The sequence below is a fragment of the Notamacropus eugenii genome, chromosome 1 (assembly GCF_028372415.1).
Source record: "Notamacropus eugenii isolate mMacEug1 chromosome 1, mMacEug1.pri_v2, whole genome shotgun sequence".
Classification (NCBI taxonomy): Eukaryota; Metazoa; Chordata; class Mammalia; order Diprotodontia; family Macropodidae; genus Notamacropus; species Notamacropus eugenii.
In genome coordinates, this window is record NC_092872.1 from 563,238,014 (window position 1) to 563,254,175 (window position 16,162).

At 37.6% G+C, this 16,162-nt stretch overlaps 1 pseudogene; it reads right to left on the minus strand.

The window, feature by feature from the left end:
- Window positions 1-15,552, minus strand: part of LOC140518987 (transmembrane protein 183A-like) — a 36,162-nt pseudogene extending 20,610 nt beyond the window's left edge.
- Window positions 15,553-16,162: the final 610 nt, after the last annotated feature.

Genomic DNA, 16,162 nt, shown 5'->3' on the forward strand with positions numbered 1-16,162 from the left:
TTATATGATGACATAATAATATATTTTATACAATATAAATTTATAAAATAAATTTACATAAAAGTATTTCTATATTTCTGTAATAACTCCACTTAAAATAATTATAAAAATATAAAATACTTGGGAGTCTACTTAAAAGGATGTATATAGGAATTATATAAATATAACTACAAAATATTCTTTGCACAAATGAAGATTAATCTAAATAATTACAGAAATATCAATTGTCCATATGTGAAACTATGAAAACTCTTTGACCCACTGATATGATTACTAGACCACTACCAAAAAGAGATCAAAGAAAGAAGAAAAGTCCTATAGGTACCAAAATATTTATAACAGTTTTTTGTAGCAAAAGCTGAAAACAAAAAGGTAGCTGATTAATGGGGAAATGTCTGGGAAAACAACAACAATTGTGATATATGAATGTCAGCACCAGAGCTGAGATGATACCTTTGAAGAGAGAAGACATTCTCAAGTTGTCCTTGTCCCTTACCTCCTTCCCCCAAATACATTTATCAACTCTTATAAATTCTATTATTATAAGATCTCTCATATCTCTCCTCTTCTTTCTGCTTATATGGCCTCCATCATACTCCTTTATCACTTCTTTCCTTTAATATTGTAGTAGCCTCCCAGTTAGTCTCCACAACTTGAATCTCTCTCAAGTATGATCCCTCCCTTCTCCAACCCGTCTTTCAGATGACTGCCAAAATGATAGGTTTAAAACACCTATATGAGCCTTCCATTCTTCTTTGCATGTAGTTCTAGTGACTCACTATAGCCACTAATATAGAATGAAAAACATCTTCCATTTTGTAAGAGAAAACCTGAGCACCATAACACAAGTAAAATGATTTACCCAAGTTCATATGGTCAGTTACAGAGCCTGAACTAAAATATTGGCCTACATAGAGCCTTCTTACACTGGAAGATCACATCACTTCTACTGTTCCTTTTTCTGACTGGTCATTTCCTCCCAGAATCTTTATTTTAAAGAAAGTGTCCAAGCACATCTTTATTCTTCTCATGTTCTCACTTTCCACACTACTTTTAAATTCTCTTTTGAGCTTCCTTTCATGTGCTGTCATTACCCCATCAGAATGTAAGCAACTTGAGGTCAGGGATAGCTTTCCTTTGTGTTATTCTTTTTATTTCCAAAATTTAGCATTGTGCTTAACACACATTTAGTAAATTTTTGTTGACTTGGCATTTAAAGTTCTTCATTAGCATATTTTTCTGGGTTTACCATATACTCATTACCCTTCTCTATGCATTCTTTATTTTAGGTGAACCAACTTACTTTCTCTTGAATGGCATTCTGTCTTCCAGAACTGAGCCTTCATACAAAGAATCTTCCATGTCTTAAATGCTCTCCTTATGTCTGTGTCATAGATACTTAACTTCCCTAAAATTTAGCTCAAGTGCCACCTCCATTTTCAAAATTAAAAAAAAAATTTAATTTTATTAAATTTAATATTTATTAAATTTTATTTTTAATTTTTTAAATTTTTTAATATTTCCACCAATAAGCACAGTGCTTGACTCACAAGAAGCTTTTATTAAACAACTGTTGTGTTGAAGACACAAGCATGAATAGCAGCTCTGCCACTTACTATGCAAATTAATTCAATTCAACAAAGACATATGAAGTACCTGTTATGTACAAAGGACTGCCTTTGGCACTAGGGATACAAAGAGACAAACGAAATAGGTCCTTCATATTCATATTCAGCAGAAGAGATACAACATCTACAAAAACAAGTATGATGCAAGGGAAATTGAGAAAGACAAAAGTATAACAACTTAGAAAATCAGGGAAGCAAAGGACATGACACTTGAAGTGAGACATAAAGGAAAACAATAATTGTGAAGGGTGGGAATGGGGAGGAAGTGCTTTTTAGTCTTTGGCAATAGCTTGTTCAAACAACAAAAGTAGAGGGGGCAAATAAGCAGGCAGTAATCCAATTTATTTGGAATATAGAGGTTAAGTATTAGGAGACAAATGAAATGACTGCAAAGGCAGGTGAAAAGTGGATTATAGAACAGCTTTTGTGTCAAGTTTAGGATTCCATAGTTGATTTGTAAACTGGTCTTGTCAGGTCATGCCCAGTTCACCTAACATGGAAGTGCCCTGAGGAGCCTTTGTATCATTTCCAGATCATCTTAACAGAGGCCTCTGCATCCTCTACCATGTCAATGGGAGTAGCCTCTTTTCATTGACTGACTTTATTTTCAAAACTAGCTAGGCCAAGTCAGTCTTTCTTCTCTTTTCCACTATTATCTGCTGCTCTTTTTGACCATTCTCACCTCCTCTGTCCAAAGGGTAAAGATCATGGTGCAATCACAATATGAGCTCTACGAAGTGAACTAGTGAGCGTGAAAGGACTTCCTTTTTTGTCTTTGTTCTAAGAAATCAGACTGGGAGTGTTTGCTTCCATTCTGTGCTGTTTGTTCTCATTTTTAGGTGCATATTGATGATCCTTTGGGCCCAAAACTTACTGAAGAGTAGTAAGTTTTGGAAGAAATATAACGTGTGATAAATCTAGAAAAATGGGCAAGAATCAAATTTTGATGTCCTTGAAATCCAGTTAAAGAAAGGGAAAATATGAAATTACTAAAGGTTCTTGAGCAGTGGAATTACTTAGCATTACTTAGGCTTTAAGAACACCATTTGACAGTTGAATGAAGGATGAATTAGAGATTCAATGCCAGGCATCCAAATAAGAGATAAGTGCAATGGTCCATACTACAGGTGATAGAAGTTTAAACTGGGATAGTGGCCACATGAGTGAAAAAGAGAGAAGATGGATATGAAACATATTGTAGAGATAAATTTGTCAAAATGTGGCAAATGATACATCTAGCTTTAGCTGATATAGGAAAATTTGGGTTTGGGGGAAAACATAAGGAGTTAAATTTGGGGCATGTTCAAGTATAGTAGATGTCTATGGAAAAATCATATGGATATGTCCAATAGGAGAGATTTTAGGGTTACGTATATACTGATGTAGATATATTTGATTCACTTACATAGTGATAATTCAATAAGAGGAGATGAGATCACCAAAATGGAAGGTATAAAGAGAGAAAAAAGGACTAAGGGCATAACCTTGAGCATTACTGTATGACTTAGGCAAGATAGCTATGAATATACTGGCATAGTTCTCAATTGCAAAGTATAAAAGACTCTTCATATAAAAGTCAGAAGAAAAACATTTATTCAGATACCAGAAAACCAAATCCCAACACCAGAAAGTTAAAACTGCCATAGTCACCAAGAAGTCAATATACATTAGCACTGCTGGGGACACCACTGCTCAACGCCCCCCTTTTCCCCACCCTCCCACCCTCCTGCCAGGGCCTTCTCACAAACAAACATTCTCAAGCTTTACTGTGCCTGCTGGATTGTGTCCTCTCTCCTCTGCCCCAACCACTCTCAACAACTTCCTCCCTTTCTGTTCTAACCATTCAGTAAGCTCCTCCCACCTCATGTGACTTAGGCTTCCAGATGATTTAAGCAGGTCATATAGGCCTATTAATGAATGGGAAAGATCTTTCCATTTAAATTGCTATTACAATTACTTATGATTAGAGGAGCAGAAATGGCTGATAATCCAGTAAAGGAAATTGACAGGTAGTAGAAGAAGCAAGAGACAATAGTCCCACATATTCAGAAAAAAAAACAAAAAACAAAAACAAAAGCTTCTCTATTAGGAGAACATGGAAAACTGGTAAAATGACAGAGGAAAGTGAAGGGGAGGAAATAAACATTTATGTTACCCACTCTGTGACAGGCACTGTGCTAAGTGCTTTATAAATATGCTTTCATTTTATTCTCACAACAATCCTGTGAGGTAGGTACTATTAAGATCCCTATTTTATAACTTAGGAAACTGAGGTTGGTAGAGGCTAAGTGACTTGGGCCACTCACCAAAGCAGTAACCTATCCACTGCAATGCCTAATTGCCACAAAGAATCAAGGAAAAAAAAAAAAAACCTGAAAGAAGGTCATTACATATGGTGATTAAGTGATCACTGACAAATTTGGAGAGAGTAGTTTCAGTCTCCTGATGAAACCAAATTAGAATGAATCTTTGTATATGAGTGGAAGAAGCAGACATGAAAGTAAGGCATGATGGTAAAGGCAAAAGAAGTTTTTCTTGTTTTTTTGGGGGGGGTTATTTTTTTTAAAGCATGAGGTGACCTAGGAATCTTAGAAGACAATAAAGTACCAGCTATTAGATATGTTTTCATGAAGATGTATGTGAGTTTGCATGCATGTGTACAAGAGAAAGAGAGAGAGAGGGAGGAAGGAAAGAAAGAAGGAAGGAAGGAAGGAAGGGAGGAAGGAAGAAAGGAAGGAAGGAAGGAAGGAAGGAAGGAAGGAAGGAAGGAAGGAAGGAAGGAAGGAAGGAAGGGAGGAAGGGAGGGAGGGAGGGAGGGAGAGAGACACAAAGAGCTTGAATGGGAGGTTGGTAGAGGAGATGAAAGCACAGAGGATATTGAGAGCATAAAGGGACAGGACTAGTTGAGAAAGATCATTTCTTAATCAGGACTGAAGTAAAAGGAGAGAATAGGGAGAGAGAATAAGGAGTTTTGAGACAAAGTCCTCTATTAGGAAAGAAGCCAGCAGGGAGGAGTGGTATGGGATTGAGGAAACAAAAGGTTTAGAATAGTTGCTGTGGAAAATATAATTCAATCAATTAGAAAAGAATAAAAAGATGTTCATGAAGCAACAAGACCAAATTGAGATCACATAGTATATATTTAAAGTGGACATGGTTGATATGTTTTAGGACTTCCTCCACTGCTATTCAATAGAATGTGAATAGGAGAAGAGAAAGAATATAGCAAGGGTAATTTAGGGTTGTTGTGTGCCAAATTATGAATGGTAACAGGACAAGAGGGCAAGAGAACTGGGAGTTGATTATACTGTAAAATTGAATGAGATAATGCAGTAACTGGAAGTCACAATGAAGATGAGAACAAGCTTGCAGTGGTAGAAATGAAGAAAGATAAGGCAGTTATACTTAGACTGAATTAAGTTTTAATCCCTCGTATTTCGACAACCAATTTAAGTGAACTAAGAAAATTTTCTGAATTGGGGTGGGTAGAGAGGTGAGGGAGAAGAATGAAAACACACAAAGCACATATAACCCTGGGCAGGAATTTCCAAGTCCTGAAGACAAATTTAATCTTTGTCATTTACGCACTGCATGATTTAGGGTAAGTCATTAAATTTCTCTGGGCTTCTTAAGACATTTTGAAAAATGAAGAGAATTATATTTAGATGCTCAATATGTTGTTTCCATCTCTAAGAGTCGACATTTCAATGATAACCTACCGTCTAATAGTGACATATGAGAAAGCATGGTATCTTTGACTGAGTGTAGAACTCAAGAGTCAGAAAGCCCTGAGTTTGTGTTCAAATTCTGCACACAATTGACCATGAGTACCAGAGAAATCACTTAAGTCATCTGTGACCCAGGCCCTTCAGACTATGACTCTACATTGCAGAAATGTTGCTGTTCTGCATTTCTAGGGGGAGTTTCTCCCTTAAGAATTTTCTAAATGAATAAAATTATGGACCAAAAAAATTATTAATAATAATGGACTGTTCCCTCACTTGTAATAAGAGTACATTAGATAACTTCATGTTTCTTTCAACTCTAAATCTACAATCCTATGGGTTTCTGTAATGTTTTAAGATTAGAAATTGCTTTGCATGCATCATATTTACATATATTGGTCTATGTATTGTATGATTTTGGAACTGTTTACTATCATGTCCTGAGAACCTCTTCATCCTACAAGATCACACCACCCCTGGTATTTATATCTCATCAGTAACTTCTGCTCCTGGGACTTCTTTCACTAAAGAGTGGAATAGACAGTTCCTCTCAGAATCTCTGTTTAAGGAGGGCACCCAGGCCACAAGTTTTTTTGTTTGTTTGTTTTTAATTTATGACTTCAGTCCTTTGAATTTCTCCATCATGTGTGCATGTGAGCTGTTTTTCTTTGCCTTTCTCTACCTACCTTTCAGCCTTCTTCTGTGTGTTGTCTTACTATATTTTAAGCTTCTTGAGGCCAAAGGCTCTCTATCCTCTTTGTTTCATTAGTGCTTAGCACAGTGCCTGGTATATAGTAGGAATTTAATGAATGTTTACTGACTGATTGACTGACTTTATACTCATATAGATAAATGTAAAGTCTTGGATTTTGGTACAAAATAATTCATAAGTCTTTGTAGTTGGCAACAAAATCTAACAGACTTGGGATGCATTCAAGGGGAAATAGATGAGGAAGTGACACCATCACTCTAATGTGCCCTTTGTCTACCTTATCTGGAGTACTTTGTTCAGTTGTGGACATAATGAATGATTTATGTCAGTGCTAGAGATAAAACAACCAGAGGAAACCAGCAGAGTGAAGTGCTCTGAGTTCTTGACCTGTGGGAATCAACTGAAGGAACAAGATATGTTTATTCTGGAGAAGAGAAGATTCAGTGGGATATCATAGCTGTTTTCAACTATTTCAAGGTTTGGTTTGATCCCAGAGGGCAGAACTAGGAGCAATGGGTATTGAGACTAGTTTGTGTTTCGTAGCAGGAAAGAAATCAATCTTTCTAACAATTAGGGATGTTCAGCAATGGAATGGGCTGTCTCAGGAGATGGTGGGTTCTGTCTCTTTAATAGTCTTTAAGCAGGGGTTACACAATCACTTGTTGCATATATCATAGTGGAGATTTCTTTTGCATATGGGTTTAACTGGATAGCCAACTCTCAAATTCGTTGATTGTGTGATAAGATCTAAACTTCCTAACAACCTTGTGGGCTATATACTAAAGTTATTACTGGGTCCTTTAATAAATGAGGAAGCTGAGGATGAAAGTTTAAATAAGTAACTGAAGTTACCACTAGTGAGAGAGAAAGGTGAGATTAAAACAATAGGCCTTCCTGATTCCAGATTCTTCATTAAACTCATTATCCAAAAGAGGCTACACTAAGAATGTAAGTTAATCATCCAAAGTGTGACCACTTAATAGCATATAAACTTTTAATGATGTAGCTAAAATTCTGTTCATCATATCAATAAAAGGGAAGGAAACAATCCCTCCCCTTCACTGAAGAGGCTGCTGGAGTGTTTGCTGCTGCTCAGTCAGAGGGATAATTTAGGTAGGGTAATTTGAATCGTTAAAAATAAGAAGCACAATTTTTCCCATCAATCACAGACTTAATGGAATGCCGGCACAGCACAGCTGGCACTGACTTAATTTCATGCCCGTCAATAGCTGAGTAGCAACATAGGTTAGAATAAGCAGTAAGTCAAAAGGCTGCAAAAGGAGCGTTAATAAATTGAGACCCAGAATATTATTGAATCCCCAATGAAACTAGAAAAACGGCATTCACTTTATTTTTAAAAACTCAGTATAGCATAGGTTATATTCTTCTTCATTCCTTCCTTTTTTCTTTTTTTAAAGCAAATTTTAGGGAGGCTGTGATCCCTTATAACCATTTCAGCTAAAAAGAAAGAGAGTATATGAAAACATCAAAAGACATTAAAATAGGTAAATTTTAAAAATAAAACTCATGTTCCCCTGTCTATATATTTTGCCTAAAGACTGAATCTGTCAAAATTAATAAAGAAAATATGCTCTTTATAAGGTTATAGTAACATTTTCATACCCCTGGGCTATGTTTATAATAGTAGGATAATACAATTTGACACAAAGGAGATTACAGAAGATTTCTAGTCAAACCCCTTCATCTTATGGATAAGAAAACTGAGACCAAAATAGGCTAAATGACTCATCAAAGGTTATACAGTTTGTAAGTGATCATTGCAGAATTTAAACCTAATCCTTTGCCTGTAATTCCACTTCTCTTTCAAAAGTCTATATGATGGTTTTTTGCTGGTAACTTATTTTGTTTAACATTATTATTTTATTATTCATTGGCAGATTAGATAGTATTAAAACCTGCTCAATGTTCTTTGAGATCATGATCACAGAGAACAATTTGTTACTAGTAGTTTAAGGTCAAAATCTACTCCAAAAGAATGTATCACTTAAACACTGACCTTAAAACAAGAATCCTCACAGAATTGTCCATAATCTGGCCTATCATATAATTTAACACTTGAAGTAACCTAAAATACCATTTATTCTCATTCTATCTTTTTATAAACAAAGAAACTGAGGCAGAGCAATATGAAACTTCTTGCCCAAAACCATACAGATTACAAGTAGAACTGGGAATTGAAGTAAGTTTATCCAACTTCGATTCTTTGTATGAAGTAAGTGATTTAGTTGACAGCATGTAATTTATCACACAGGTCCTTTGATGTTGCCTCAAAGTAGCATGAAACAGATGCCATAGATTCTTGAAGACGTTACCAGCAGAGCACAAGGTCTTACAAAAGATTTTACTCTGGAAGACTTCAAGTTTGAACTTAATGTCTGATGACACACCCAGCTCAGTAGAGAGATAAAGATCTCCAGGTATGAGTAATGGGACTTCAGAAACTGTCAAGGCCATTTTCTAAGAAAGCTGTGAGTATAAGGAGGGGAGCATGGAAAGAAGAATCTGAAATAGACTTAAGGTTGTCATTAGAGCTTTCACATGTGCGCTGCCAACTCCTTACTGCTACCCTTCCTGATTCTAAAAGGAACAAATGACAGAGGCTGTTGACTTAAAATCAGAGGGTAAGAGTGATATTATGCATGATTGGGCTCTTCCCAAAATGCTGGTTCTAGGAGAGAGTTTCCACATAGAAGGGGAAGACCTCAAAGCAGACATTTCTTCAGCATGGCAAGGTGACAGTTAATAAGAAGATATCCAGGGGCAGCTAGATGGTACAGTGGATAGAACACTGGCCCTGGAGTCAGGCAGAACTGAGGTCAAATCTGTCCTCAGACACTTACTAGCTGTTTGATCCTGGGCAAATCACTTAACCCCAATTACCTCTAAAGAAAAAAATAAATAAGAAGATATCCAGAAAGGGTCCAAGTGTGAGATGGGGAACTTGATGTTAAGATAGGTTTAGTGACCAGTCAGTCACTTTACAGTTAGTAACCAGCTGTGGTGGGAAATAAACTTAATTCTTCCTGCTTCCAGATCTAGCTCTCTTTATACTTTACAACATTTACATGTCCTGTCTTTGAAGGTTTGTTGGGAGAAAATCATGTAAATGACTTTATAGCCATGAATATAATGAGCTGTTGGGCATACTTTAAGAATAACTTGTTAAAAATGTCATCTCGTTGGATTTGTGATTGGGCTTAGAGTACAATGAACATATTAGCACTTACCATCTTATCTCCTTCATCTTTCCTTTCTTGGTTCTGTGAGTGTGTGACTGAAATGCCATTCACAGTTATCCTTGGAAAGAGTGTATGAGTGAGAATTTAAATTTTATTTTAAACCACTGAACTAACTCAATCCCAGCATAGACATGTACACTCAGAAATGCTTTGGTTCATTTGAAAGCCCTAGAACAATGGGAAAAAACAGTAAAAGATAAATTAAAATTCAATAAATAGCAATTCCACAGAAAGGGGACCAACCATGCCCATAGAGCAAAAGTTCCCACCTTGATTTCAGGAAGGCTGGGTCCAGAAGGACTCTCTACCACCAAAACACAGATTAGTACTGACATTAGCCCTCAACAGTATCTCTGAACTTCCCCAAGCAAAGATAGTTTCCTCTGATCATTACAATGCTCTAAGAAGAGCTGCCAGACCTTATTAAATTTCTCTTTACTCTAACTATGAGACTTATGAAAAAATTAGCACACTTTTCAGAGAGTCAGATGGCATTCAAAGCCAATTCTTAGAAAAAGTCATCCTTTCCCTACTTAAAGTAAATAGCAATATTACTTTTCACAAAGATCTGAAGATGACCATTAACTTACATGTGGCATCTGAGTAACCTCTATTAGGGCTAGTTGTATGGAACTGCCTTGGGCAATACATGTCTCCATCACCTTTTGAGGGTACTTTGCTACACATTTAAGTTTACTTGAGTTTGTTATGAGGTTGGACCTACTGACTTTGGAAATTTATGATGTAGGGGTGTGCTGGACTCAGTTCAGACAGACTGTTAAATTTTCAGTGTATTCATATCTTGGAAATTAGCAAATTCTACAAATCAGGACTTAATTTATTATTTTGCTGATTATCTAGATTTAAGATAATGAAGGAAAACTAATAATAATACAATTTAAACATAAAAGTTGAGGCAGCTGGTGGCTCAGTAGGTAGAACCCTGGCCCTTGTAAAAGAAAGACCTGAGTTTTAACCTAGTCTTATTTGCCTCCTGGCTATGTTAACCTGGATGAATCACTTAAGGCTTGATTGCGTGACAAAAGCAGCCACTGGAGAAGGAAATGGCAAATCACTATGATATCTTTGCCAAGAAAACCCCACAGAAAGTTATGATACATGGGGTCACAAAGGGTCAGACAGTACTAAACAACCTCAAACCTCAAAATGTGCTGTGCCTCTTTAGAGAGCCAGCTATTAAACATTGACTAGCATATCACAACTACGAGTAAGACTCTTTCAAAAGTTTTATATTATTTAATTTATTCTGTCTGTAAAATCTGCATTCAGAAAAAAAAAATGGCTAACCTAAAAGGATTCAATATTTACTCTGTATGTGTGTGTGTGTGTGTATGGATACGTATATACATGTATATGTGCATGCATGTATGTATATACACATATATGTATATGTGTATGCATACATATGTGCATAATGTATTGTTCATTGATTTATTATGACCCAACAGTTGGGGGAGTGGTGATTGTTCCTGAAGAGGAGACATGAGGTTTTCTGTCCATCCTTGTTTCTATCAATGGATTCATAAACCCCTACTTCTCTGTGATAGGTGTATCTACAAATAGCCCAGGTCTGATCTCCACCCAAGTTTATGGGCTAAGGAAAGGTAACTATTAATGGGGCTCCTGTTAAATTGAGGATGATAATTTGGAAACTCAATGGAAGCAAGCAGGTCATAGTGTTTAAATCACACTTTAGTGACTGATTATGGTTGTTGTCCTCCATCCTCGAAGAAGACCAAACTGATATCATCATGATAAGGTAAAATTTCAGTGTGACCAGCTGTGGCTGATCAGACCAATACAAGCTCAGAATGCTCTACCACAGGTTGGGCACAGAGAGTCTGAGTGAATATTTGGGGTGGATATCACAAATTTGAGCACTCCATGTTTACTTTGTGATGTCTGATTCTGTTTTGTTCAAAGAGTACAGTACCCTTTCTGCTGTGGGCATGCCACGCTGAGCAGTCCTGAGCCAGTGTCTCCCAAGTGGCACAGTCAAATCCAAAGTTCTTGAGAGAGACCTTGAGAGTGTCCTTGTATCCCTTCTTCTGGCCACCATGCTATCACCTGCCCCATGTGAGTTCTCCATAAAATAGTCTTTTTTTGGCAAGCGTACATTTTGCATTTGAACAATGTGGCCAACCCTTTGGAGTTGCACTTTTTAAAGCATAGTTTGAATACTTGGCAGTTTAGCTCAAGCAAGGACTTCAGTGTGGTACTGTGTCCTGCCAGGTGATTCTCAGAATCTTCCTAAGACAGTTCCAATGGAAGCATCTCAGTTTCCTGGCATGGTGCTGATAGATTGCCAATGTTTCAAAAGCATATAACAATGAAGACAGCACAACAGCTCTGCAGACCTTCAGTTCGATAGTCAGTCTAATACTTCTTCTCTCCTAAACTTTCCTTTGGAGTCTCCCAAACGCTGAGCTACCTCTGGCAATGCATGCATCAACCTCATTGTCAACGTGTACATCTTTGAAAAGTATGCTACCAAGGTAAGTGAACTTATCCACAGCATTCAAAACTTCTCCATTTGTTGTAACTTATGGTTCCACATACATATGGTCTGGTAGCGTAAGCTCAGAGTGCAGTGCAGCCCAGCATAGGCACAGAGCAGAGCACTGTGTTAAAGACAGGACTGGAGTAGGCTTCAAAGTCCATGCCATTGGCAGCAGTTGTGAGTCCCAGATTCCTCAACTCACAAACACCAGACAACTTCAAAGGTCAGTGAGAAGGGTGACAATTGGGTGAGAAGGGAACACAGAGTAGCAGTCTAGCCCCAGACCCAGGCAGCAGCAGGTTCCATTGTTGAAGTCCTGGTCTAAAACTCCTGGGGGAATTAAGCAGCTGATGTGAATCTCAGCCCTGAGTAGGGGCCCTTGAGTAAGGAGCAGTGCTGCTGGAGTGGTGGAGTTGGTGGAGGGTCTGGAGAGAGAATCCTGCTCATAGACTAGAGTGCAGACCAGGAGACTAATAAACTCCTCTCCCTTGATTGTGCCACCTTGGAAGAACTGAGAACATACATATCCTCAGAATATAACCTCCCCTTGACAAAGAACTCAAAAGTCAAGTAACTGGCTGGGAAAATGCCCCCAAAAGGGAAAAAGAATAAGACAATGGAAGGTTACTTTTTTGTTGAGCAAGCATTTTCTTCCATCCTTTCAGATGAGGAGGAACAATTAAGGTCTTCAAAGGAAGACATAAAAGTCAAGGCTTCTACAAGCAAAATCTAGAAAATAAATAAACAATGGTCTCAGACCACAGAAGAGTTCAAAAAGGAGTTTGAAAATTGAGTAAGAGAGGTGAAGGAAAAATTGGGAAGAGAAATGAGAGAGATGCAAGAAAATCATGAAAAGCAAGTTAATAGCTTGCTAAAAGAGACCCCAAAAAAGGCTGAAGAAATTATCACTTTTAAAAATAGACTAACTCAAATGGCTAAAGAGGCCCAAAAAGCCAATGAGGAGAAGAATACTTTAAAGAGCAGACTTACCCAAATGGAAAAGGAGGTTCAAAATCTCACTGAAGAAAATAGTTCTTTAAAAATTAGAATGGAGCAGAAGGAAGCTAATGATTTTATGAGAAACTAAGAAATTGCAAAACAAAACTAAAAGGATGAAAAAATAGAAGACAGTGTGAAATATTTCATTGGAAAAACAACTAACCTGAAAAATAGATCCAGGAGAGACAGTTTAAAAATTACCACTACCTGAAAGCTATGATCAAAAAAAGAGCCTAGACATCATGTTTCATGAAATTATTAAGGAAAACTGCTCTCATATTCTGGAACCAGAGGATAAAATAAATATTGAAAGAATCCACTGATCACCTCCTGAAGGATATATGAAAAGAAAAACTCCTAGGAATATTGTAGCCAAATTTCATAGTTCCCAGGCCAAAGAGAAAATATTGCAAGCAGTCAGAAAGGAACAACTTGAGTATTGTGGAAATACAATAAGGATAAAACAGCATCTGACAGCTTCTACATTAAAGGAGTTGGAATATGATATTCCAGAAGTCAAAGGAACTAGGACTAAAACCAAGAATCACCTACCCAGCAAAACTGAGTATAATACTTCAAGTGAAAACATGGTCATTCAATGAAATAGAGGACTTTCAAGCATTCTTGATGAAAAGATCAGAGCTGAATAGAAAATTTGACTTTCAAACACAGGAATCAAGGAATGAAAGGGAAAGAGAAATTATAAGGAACTTAACTAAAGCTTAACTGTTTACATTCCTACATGGAAAGACAATATTTGTAACTCTTGAAACTTTTCTCAGTATTTGGGTAGTTGGAGGGATTACACTCATACACACACACACACACACACACACACACAGAGGGCAAAGGGTAAGTTGAATAGGAAGGCATGATATCTAAATAAATAAAATTAAGGGGTAAGAGAGGAATATATTGGGAGGAAAAGGGAAAAATTAAAAGGGGCAAGATATCTCTCATGAAAAAGGTAAGAATAAGCTTTCTCAGTGGAGGAGAAAGAGGAAGGTGAGAGGGAAAAAGTGAAGCTTACTCTCATCACATTTGGCCTAAGGAAAGAAAAACGTGCACACTCAATTTTCTATGAAAATTTATCTTACACTACAGGAAAGTAGGGGAGAAAGGGATAAGTGGGGTGTGGGGGGATGATAGAAGGGAGAGCAAATGAGAGGGGGGTAATTAGAATTATATACTCTTGGAGAAAGATAAGGTCAAAAGAGAGAATAGAATAAATGGAGCAGGATAGGATGGAGGGAAATATAGTTAGTCTTTCACAACATGTCTATTATGGAAGTCTTTAGTAAAACTACACATATATAGCCTATATTGAATTGCTTGCATTTTCATTGGGAATGGGTGGCGAGGGAGGAAGGAAGAGAAGTTTGAACTCAAAATTTTAGGAACCAATGTTGAGAATTGTTTTTTCATGTAACTGGGAGATGAGAAATGCAGGTAATGGGGTATAGGAATCTATCTTGACCTACAAGGAAAGAGGGAAGATGGGGAAAAGGGAAGGGAGGGTTGTGATAGAAGGGAGGGTAGATTGGGAAAAGGGGTAATCAGAATGCATGGCATTTTGGGGTGGATGAGGGGAGAGATCGGGAGAAAATTTGGAACTCAAAATTTTGTGGAAATGAATGTTGAACACTAAAAATAGATTGATAAATTGGGGAAAAAACTCCATTTGTTGTAACTGATGGTTCCATATAAGGATGGGATAGTGGTGACTGATGGAGCACCTGTGTTTTCTTGGCGTTAATTATCAGGTGAATATTAGTGTAGGCAGCAGAGAATTGATCCATACTTTATTGCATCTCAACTTTAGAGGCTACATTGAGTGCACAATCATCTGCAAACAGAAAATCATGCACCAACACTCCCTCCACTTTAGTCTTGGCTTGTAGACTCTTCAAATGGAAGAACTTACCATCAGTGTGGTAGTGGATCTTGATGTCATGTTCATCTTCATTGAAAGCACTTGACAACATGACTGAAAACATCATGCTAAAAATCATGGAAGCAAGCACACAGCCCTATTTCATTCCATTCGTGACTGGGAAGGCACAAGAGCATTGTCCATTTTCCAGAAACTAGGCAAATATGCCATTATGAAATTGACATACAATATTGATGAACTTCTCTAGGCAACCAAATTTTGACATAATTTTCCATAAGCTCTCACGACTAACAGAATCAAAGGCCTTGGTCAGATCTACAGACATCTTTCTGCTCCTGACATTTCTCCTGGAATTATAGGGTAGTAAACATCATATCAACTGTTCCTTGGCCCTTCTGAAGACTCTCTGGCTCTCAGGTATATGACCATCTTCCCCATGAAATTTCAGACTCTAGCAAGAATTTTGCCAGCAGTGACTAAAAGAGAGATCCCCCTGTGATTGTCACAGGATAATCTATTCCCTTTACCTTTACAGAGATGGACAATGGACGCATCCTTGAATTCCTGGGGGATAACCTCCTCTTGCCATATAACCTGGAAAATTTCAGTCAACTTTTGTATGAACAATAATCCCCCTACTTTGTAAATCTCAGCTGGAATAGAATCATCACCAGGTGCTTTGCCACATGAAATAAGTCTAACGGCCATCAAAATCTCTTCTTCAGTTGGAGGTTCAGCTAAGGAGGGAGGGAGGACCAGTACCTTTGGTGTGATGGCTGCTGAGCTCTTTTCTGGGCTCTTTACATCTTTCATGTCCACTGTTGCACCTAACTCTCACACTTTAGTAAGGCACCAAAAAGTAGAGAAACACCTGGTCTAGTAAGGGGAGTACAGAGATAGACATCATGGAGGGAATGAGGATGGGGAGAGATGGAAGTAGGCAGTGTGAGGAAGAGAAGGGGAGAAGGAAAGGGACCCAGAGAGTCACTGATATAATTGTTTACGTGAGCTGGGAGCCCGTGGGCAGCTTGTACCCAGAGCAAGTGAAAGATTGTTTGAGAGGCAAGAGTTTGGGGTCTCATTTCTATGGGATTTTGGTGGTAAGGGATGGATTAACTCTTATGCATAGCACTTTAGGCATTCATTAACAAATCAACATCATCTTGAAGTTATCAATGCTACATTAAGGTTAGTTAATTTGCAAAATGGTTTGCTGATTTCTGTTGGTTTACAGATTGAGGTTAGTTAGTAGGATCCAGGACCCATTACACTAAGGCTTAGTTGACTTCCCATAATTTAGCACATAGTCTCAAAATGTGGCCGCAGTTAATTTATGAAGCAGTTGCAAGTGACTCCTATGCTCCCCTATTTGAGGAGATAGTTTGCAAGTAACTACTATGCTTCCTTGATTTGTCCAACAGTT